Below are 6,000 nucleotides of genomic sequence, written 5' to 3' on the forward strand. Positions count from 1 at the left end.
AGGGTTTTCTTCGGCTTATTTTCAGTTCAATTCAGTTTAGTTCGTAATTTCCTTCTCTCATAAAATATTCAGTTCAGTTCAGCTCTAATCAATTCAATTCAGTTCATTTCAGTAAATCAGAACAAACCCTTAATGTCTGAAAATGACTATTAATTTTCTCATCTTGATATTAGCTTATATTTGAGGTGAGGACACAATGGCCGAGCACTGGCAATAATGCCATCCGGCGCAATGGTCTTCCTTGGTGGACCTTGTGTTGTGCCTGGCCGCGGTTATTTAAAGACTAGCACTTTGCATCAAACATGACATATACTTGTATCATTAAGGTAGTTGTATCCGTAGTTTTCGGTTCAACTGATTGTCTCTTTTTTTTTCAGTAAATGGTATTTTGGTGGTTGACACCGAGTGGTTGCAAGCTATATTGCCTTGCGCCTTGCTCGCACTTTATGGAAGTTATTTAAATCAAATGAGGTTGAATAATGTAGACACCTGATTGTGTCTCCCCAAAACCAAACTCAGTGATGAATATCTTTCACATTATTGATTATCGAAGGAGGTGAAATGTGAAAGAGTCTCGTGATGCATCTGTATTTAATAAAAATATTTCTTTCTGTTTTCGAAAATATTTCTTTTCGCACCTTCTTTATGGAAAATGTCCAATCCAATTTAGTTTGGTCCATGATATGGGTCCAATAATAATGTAGTTGGATATGGCTTGAAAAAGAGCTTTCCAACGATATATTATAAGTCCAATTTCGATGAATAATGAGGAAGTTTTGACCAAAATATTAGATTGGGCTCAAAATGATTTTATATGGCCCAATGATCAAGTGGATGACCCATTAATTATCATTTCTAAATTTATTAGGATTTACTTTAATTTTCTAAAGTAATCTAGAAGGTTATTTTAAATTCTAATGAATAATTATATTTTTATATAATTTAGAAAAGATAAAAAATTCAATTCGAAATAAAACAAGTGTTTTGAAAAGATAAAGCTGATTTTAATTAAGATAATTACGGAGTCTAATTACCTAATTATATTAGGGAAAGGACTCCGTACAAGATTTTTATCCTAATCGAGCCGCAATAGGGGTTGTTTTACTTCAAGTCAAATTCTGACTCTTTTCTAAGCGTTTCGGATGTTTTCTTTATAAATAGGGGCGTTATTCCCCGTTTTCAATCATCAACGATCATCTAATTCTATTCTCTTCTCTCTTCAAAGCTAGAAGTTTGTTCTTTCTCCCTCTTTCTAAGCCTAGCCTTTTCAAAATACAATACTGCATTCACGAGACTTAGACGCATGTTTAGATTATTTTAATTCATAGTATCATGTTAGGATGTTTTTAATGCTTTCTAGTATCATACTTAGGTTGCTTCCTATTTTCTTCTATCATGTTAGTATCATGTTAGGGTTAAAACTTTGATCTTTAATGTTTAGTGACATACTAGGATTTATTATTAATCTTGTTAGTATCATGCCTAAGATCTTGCTAATAATATTATTATGCTTTATTGAGATTTTTTATGATGATGATGATGATTTGTTGTATTAATAATTTATATGTTACTTGATATTATTGTTATTGCTTGATCACGCCCTCTCTTGTAGGTTTAAAGGAAATTTGTACTTGAAGTCATGCTTAATAAGATAATTAATAATTCTATTTAGGCTAATGTGATTTTAATTCAAGTGATCGCCAATAATAGTTTTGTTTGTGCATTAATATTCAACCAACATAGATTAAACAGGTTTTAGAATTAATATATTGATTGTATGTTAGTCAAAAAGCGCACATGAATATGAGAAGAATAAAGTAGAGATCTATTTAGGGTAGGTTCAATCTCTTTTAGGTTGGATTTGTACCTTCATTCCCGAATATCCAGTCATGGTTCCAGACCACTATAAAGTTAGCGATCTCATGGATCGTGAAGGGGTATAACCTTCACCCTGTGAACGGTTTACAAGTTCCTAAAACTTGTTGGGACTCTTTTGCTCTAGTTTCCTTACCTTTGGACGCCACCATGCTTAAGTGTATGATCACAGTGGAGCTTAAGTGTAGGATGCTTAAAATATTCCCTACAAATAGTGTACTGTATTTTCATTTGTTTGGTACGTATTCGTATTATGTTAGACGTAACAAGCCAACTACCAGTCTTAGTTTTGTCCCCCCCCCCCCCCCCCCCCCCCTTGCATTTAGCTGAGTAGCAAGTTGGAGTTCAATAGTAACTCTTCCAGCTACATTATATTGCCCTTAAGTCGCAAGTTCGATGCTTATTTGCGAAGGGGGGAGGGGAAGCCATGATTCACACTAAACAAGGACCAACACCAGTAACCAGGTTCCACCAATTTAACAAAACATGATCTAAGGCACAAGATGACCATGGAGTGGAGGGACGGAGTGATTTGGGTTCGATCCTCATCCCACTCCTCCTGTGATAGGAGGGCCACCTCCCGTATCTTACCATGTTTAAAAAAAAAAAAAAAAAAAAATGCACCATCCTTGCAAATTTTTACCCTTTGCATGAATTACTAAAAGTTTACTGTCTTTGGCATTTAACCAACCGAAACCAAGGCAAAGCACAATTGAACTTGTAAAATGGAAGTTCATGTTTTAGTTATATATGGTACTCTTCCTATATTACATTTAAAAGACGACTATATAGGTCAACGGAATACATTACCGCATATTTATAACTATATGAATTTTTTGGAAAGACAAAGTTCAAAAATCAAGAATCTATGCTAAATCAGCTCTATAAATTTAGGTGAAATGTATGTATATACTATATACTCCATTGTCGTATGTGTACTTGACAATGACTAATTATCTAATTAAACTGTCCATTGATCACTTAAAATGAATGATTCAAAATCAACGTTGACTCGAGTATTTTATGTCCGAATAGTGCTTGATCATCTTTTACCTCGTTGCAACTCTTGAAACACGGATAATAAAATTGGATTTATCCTATTGCAAGTATATGAGGCATCTGTTAGGATGCAGCAAATATTGAGTTGAGGTACAACCATACACCCGCGATTGCTTGAAATTGTACAGTAGAATTTAACACGACTACAAGCACAATTGAAGCAGAATAGTTGTGCACATTGTTTCTAAAACAGTAGACTAACACGGAATCTTAACCAACAGTTGTTTAGGTTAATTTTAGTACATAACGAATGACAATTCGTCGTCAGTAGTCAGTACTATCACCAAGAAGATTTCACTGCCCCACTAAATATATGGCCTTTCCTTTCAATCAGTATTCAGTAGGAAGTGCATCACTGCAGTGAACTCCACTCTACTACAGATTTTTTTTTAAATTATTACTCTAATCCCAACCATCGCAACAATATACATTGCTCTCCCTATCCCTTATTTACATGTTTACTTTTTTTTTTTAAGGTTTTAAAATTACATGTCTATTTCTATTTTTAAAATGTGCCTTTTGACTATATTCCCTCTTTTTAATGAGTTGTCATCAATTTTCTTTTATATTTTTTGTATTTTTGAAATCATTTTGACATTTTTCAACATTTTCTCTCTCTATATCTCATCAATAATTACTAAGTACATTTTGTTTCTTTATATCTCTCTCTAACCCCACATGCACATTATATATTTTCCAATCATGGGTTTTAAGGAATCTCAGCTCCAAGTTCCTTAATTCCCGTAAAAAATATTTCCTCTATTTTTTATAGTTATAATACTTTGACTTTTACACTATTTATATGTTTCACTTTGACTAGCTTTAATGATTTATATTTAAGTAAAAATATAGTCATGTGGGATCTTGTTAAATTAGTTTCGACTTATATAATTTTAATATCTAAGGTTTATAATTTTTACATATTGGTAATATTAATGATTAAAACATGCATCGGCAAGCATGAAAAGAAAAGTGTTGCAATTATAAAATAAACTGAGGAAGTAGGAAATAGGCATGTAAATAAGGGACGGATGGAATACAATATTATGTAGTTTTGCGATTATTATGAAATAGATAAACTTTATATATGAATAAAATAGGTTCAATTCTTTTTTATTAATCTTAAATTAATTACCTTGTGGGAAAAAAAACAATTAATTACCTAAAGTTCAAATAAATTACATTAGTTGTAAACTGAACTTGGATAACCTTAGCTTTACACTCCCTCCGTGTTTTAATAAGTGTTACAGTTTGACCGGCACATAGTTTAAGCAATTTAATTGACTTAAATAAAATAAGAGATAAGTGGGGTAGTTGGATTATTAAAAAATTGTAAAAGAAAGATAGTGGAGTTGATAGTTTATTGAAAAGTAATGAATGTGAGAGGAAGTATATAATAAATAAAGCAATAGTGGATTTGGGTGGCCGGGTGGGGACCATGAGATGATAAAGATATAATATTTAAATGTAGTTTTTTGCCAAAAAAAAAGAAAGTGTAACACTTATTTAAACACGGCCAAATTTGGTAAGTGTAACACTTATTAAAACATGGAGGGAATAAAATTTCATCAAAACTAATCTAGGTAGGAATTTAGTGAATCGCTAGCTTAAGTTCTGTGACATGCACGATTTTACTGAATTTTATAGTGAATTATATTGAAACTAAGGCCCTGTTCTCATCAGATTATTTTCATTTCAGTTCAGTTCAGTTTAGCTCTAATAAGTTCAGTTCAGCTCTAATAAATTCAGTTCAGTTCAGTCAATGAGAACAAGTTATAAGGGTGCTAATCGAGTTTAGCAACCCGGACTCGACTCAACCCGAGATGTTAGCGAGCACGAGTTAAGCAAGCTCTAACTCGACTCGATAACCTCGTGAACAACTCGATAATATATTTTATTAATATAGAATTTACAAACAAAGTTATTACCACAAACAAATTTGACACTTAATAAGAGTTAATTTATATTATAAAAAAAAGTAAATTTTTAATAATAAATAAAACAAACTATATAAAGTAAACTAAAACAATAAAGGTCTATTATTTTAGAAGGGCCAAAAATTTAATGAACAGATCGTGAGCTACTCAACTCGACTCGAAACTTTAACGAGCACGAGTCGAGCAGGTTTTATTGACTCGAAACTTTAACGTGCACGAGTTGAGCACATAAAAAAGGTTTTCGAGTTGAATCGAGCACCCCTTAACTCGTGATCGACTCGCTCGATTAGCACCTCTAATTGAAACAATTATGTACCAAAAAAATTACGGGCCTGTTCTCTTCAACTTATTTTCAGTTCAATTCATTTCAGCTCCAATCATTTCAGTTCAATTCCTAATTTCCTTCTCTCATAAAATATTCCGTTCAGTTCAATTCAGCTCCAATTAGTTCAGTTCAGTTCAGTTCAGCTAAGTTGAGTAAATGAGAACATGCCCTATAAAGTATATTTTAAAGGAAATAAAATAGCTAAAATTTTAATTTATACCCATGTCAAAGACGTCAAGATTATTGAAGCAAAAGAATTAATAAATAAAATGAAAGAAATGGACTATGATGTTTTATACTACCCTTATTAAAAACGAAAACTTTAAATTATTACCCATACTATACACATATACATGGATATACCTTCCGTCCTTACTAATTTGTTAACATTCTTTGATCGACATAATAATTTATACAAATTTATTTGATTTTATTTAAGTTTGTGATAGTTAGTAACCTTGAACTATCATAGAATGATAAATGCAAGAAGAAAGATTGCAATAAAACTCGATTTCTAAAGTATAGGCAAAATCAACCTAAAAAATTCCTTTTAAAAAAATTAAAATAAAAACCTAAATAAAGGTCCAAACAATTAAAATAAAATACGGAAATTGTACCAATAAAAATGATGCTACCTTGGAAATTACTTGAAACTTGAAACAACCCCACTGATGTACAGGCAGTGTACAGCTGATCTCTTCTGCATCAATTTTTTTTTTAGTAAAAAAAAATAGAAATTCTACTGTGTATATTTTCTTAAAGCTAATTATTTCATTTTACAGCATTATAATATTTATTCTTTTG

Source organism: Chenopodium album, chromosome 11 (assembly GCF_948465745.1).
Source record: "Chenopodium album chromosome 11, dcCheAlbu1.1, whole genome shotgun sequence".
Taxonomy (NCBI): domain Eukaryota; kingdom Viridiplantae; phylum Streptophyta; class Magnoliopsida; order Caryophyllales; family Amaranthaceae; genus Chenopodium; species Chenopodium album.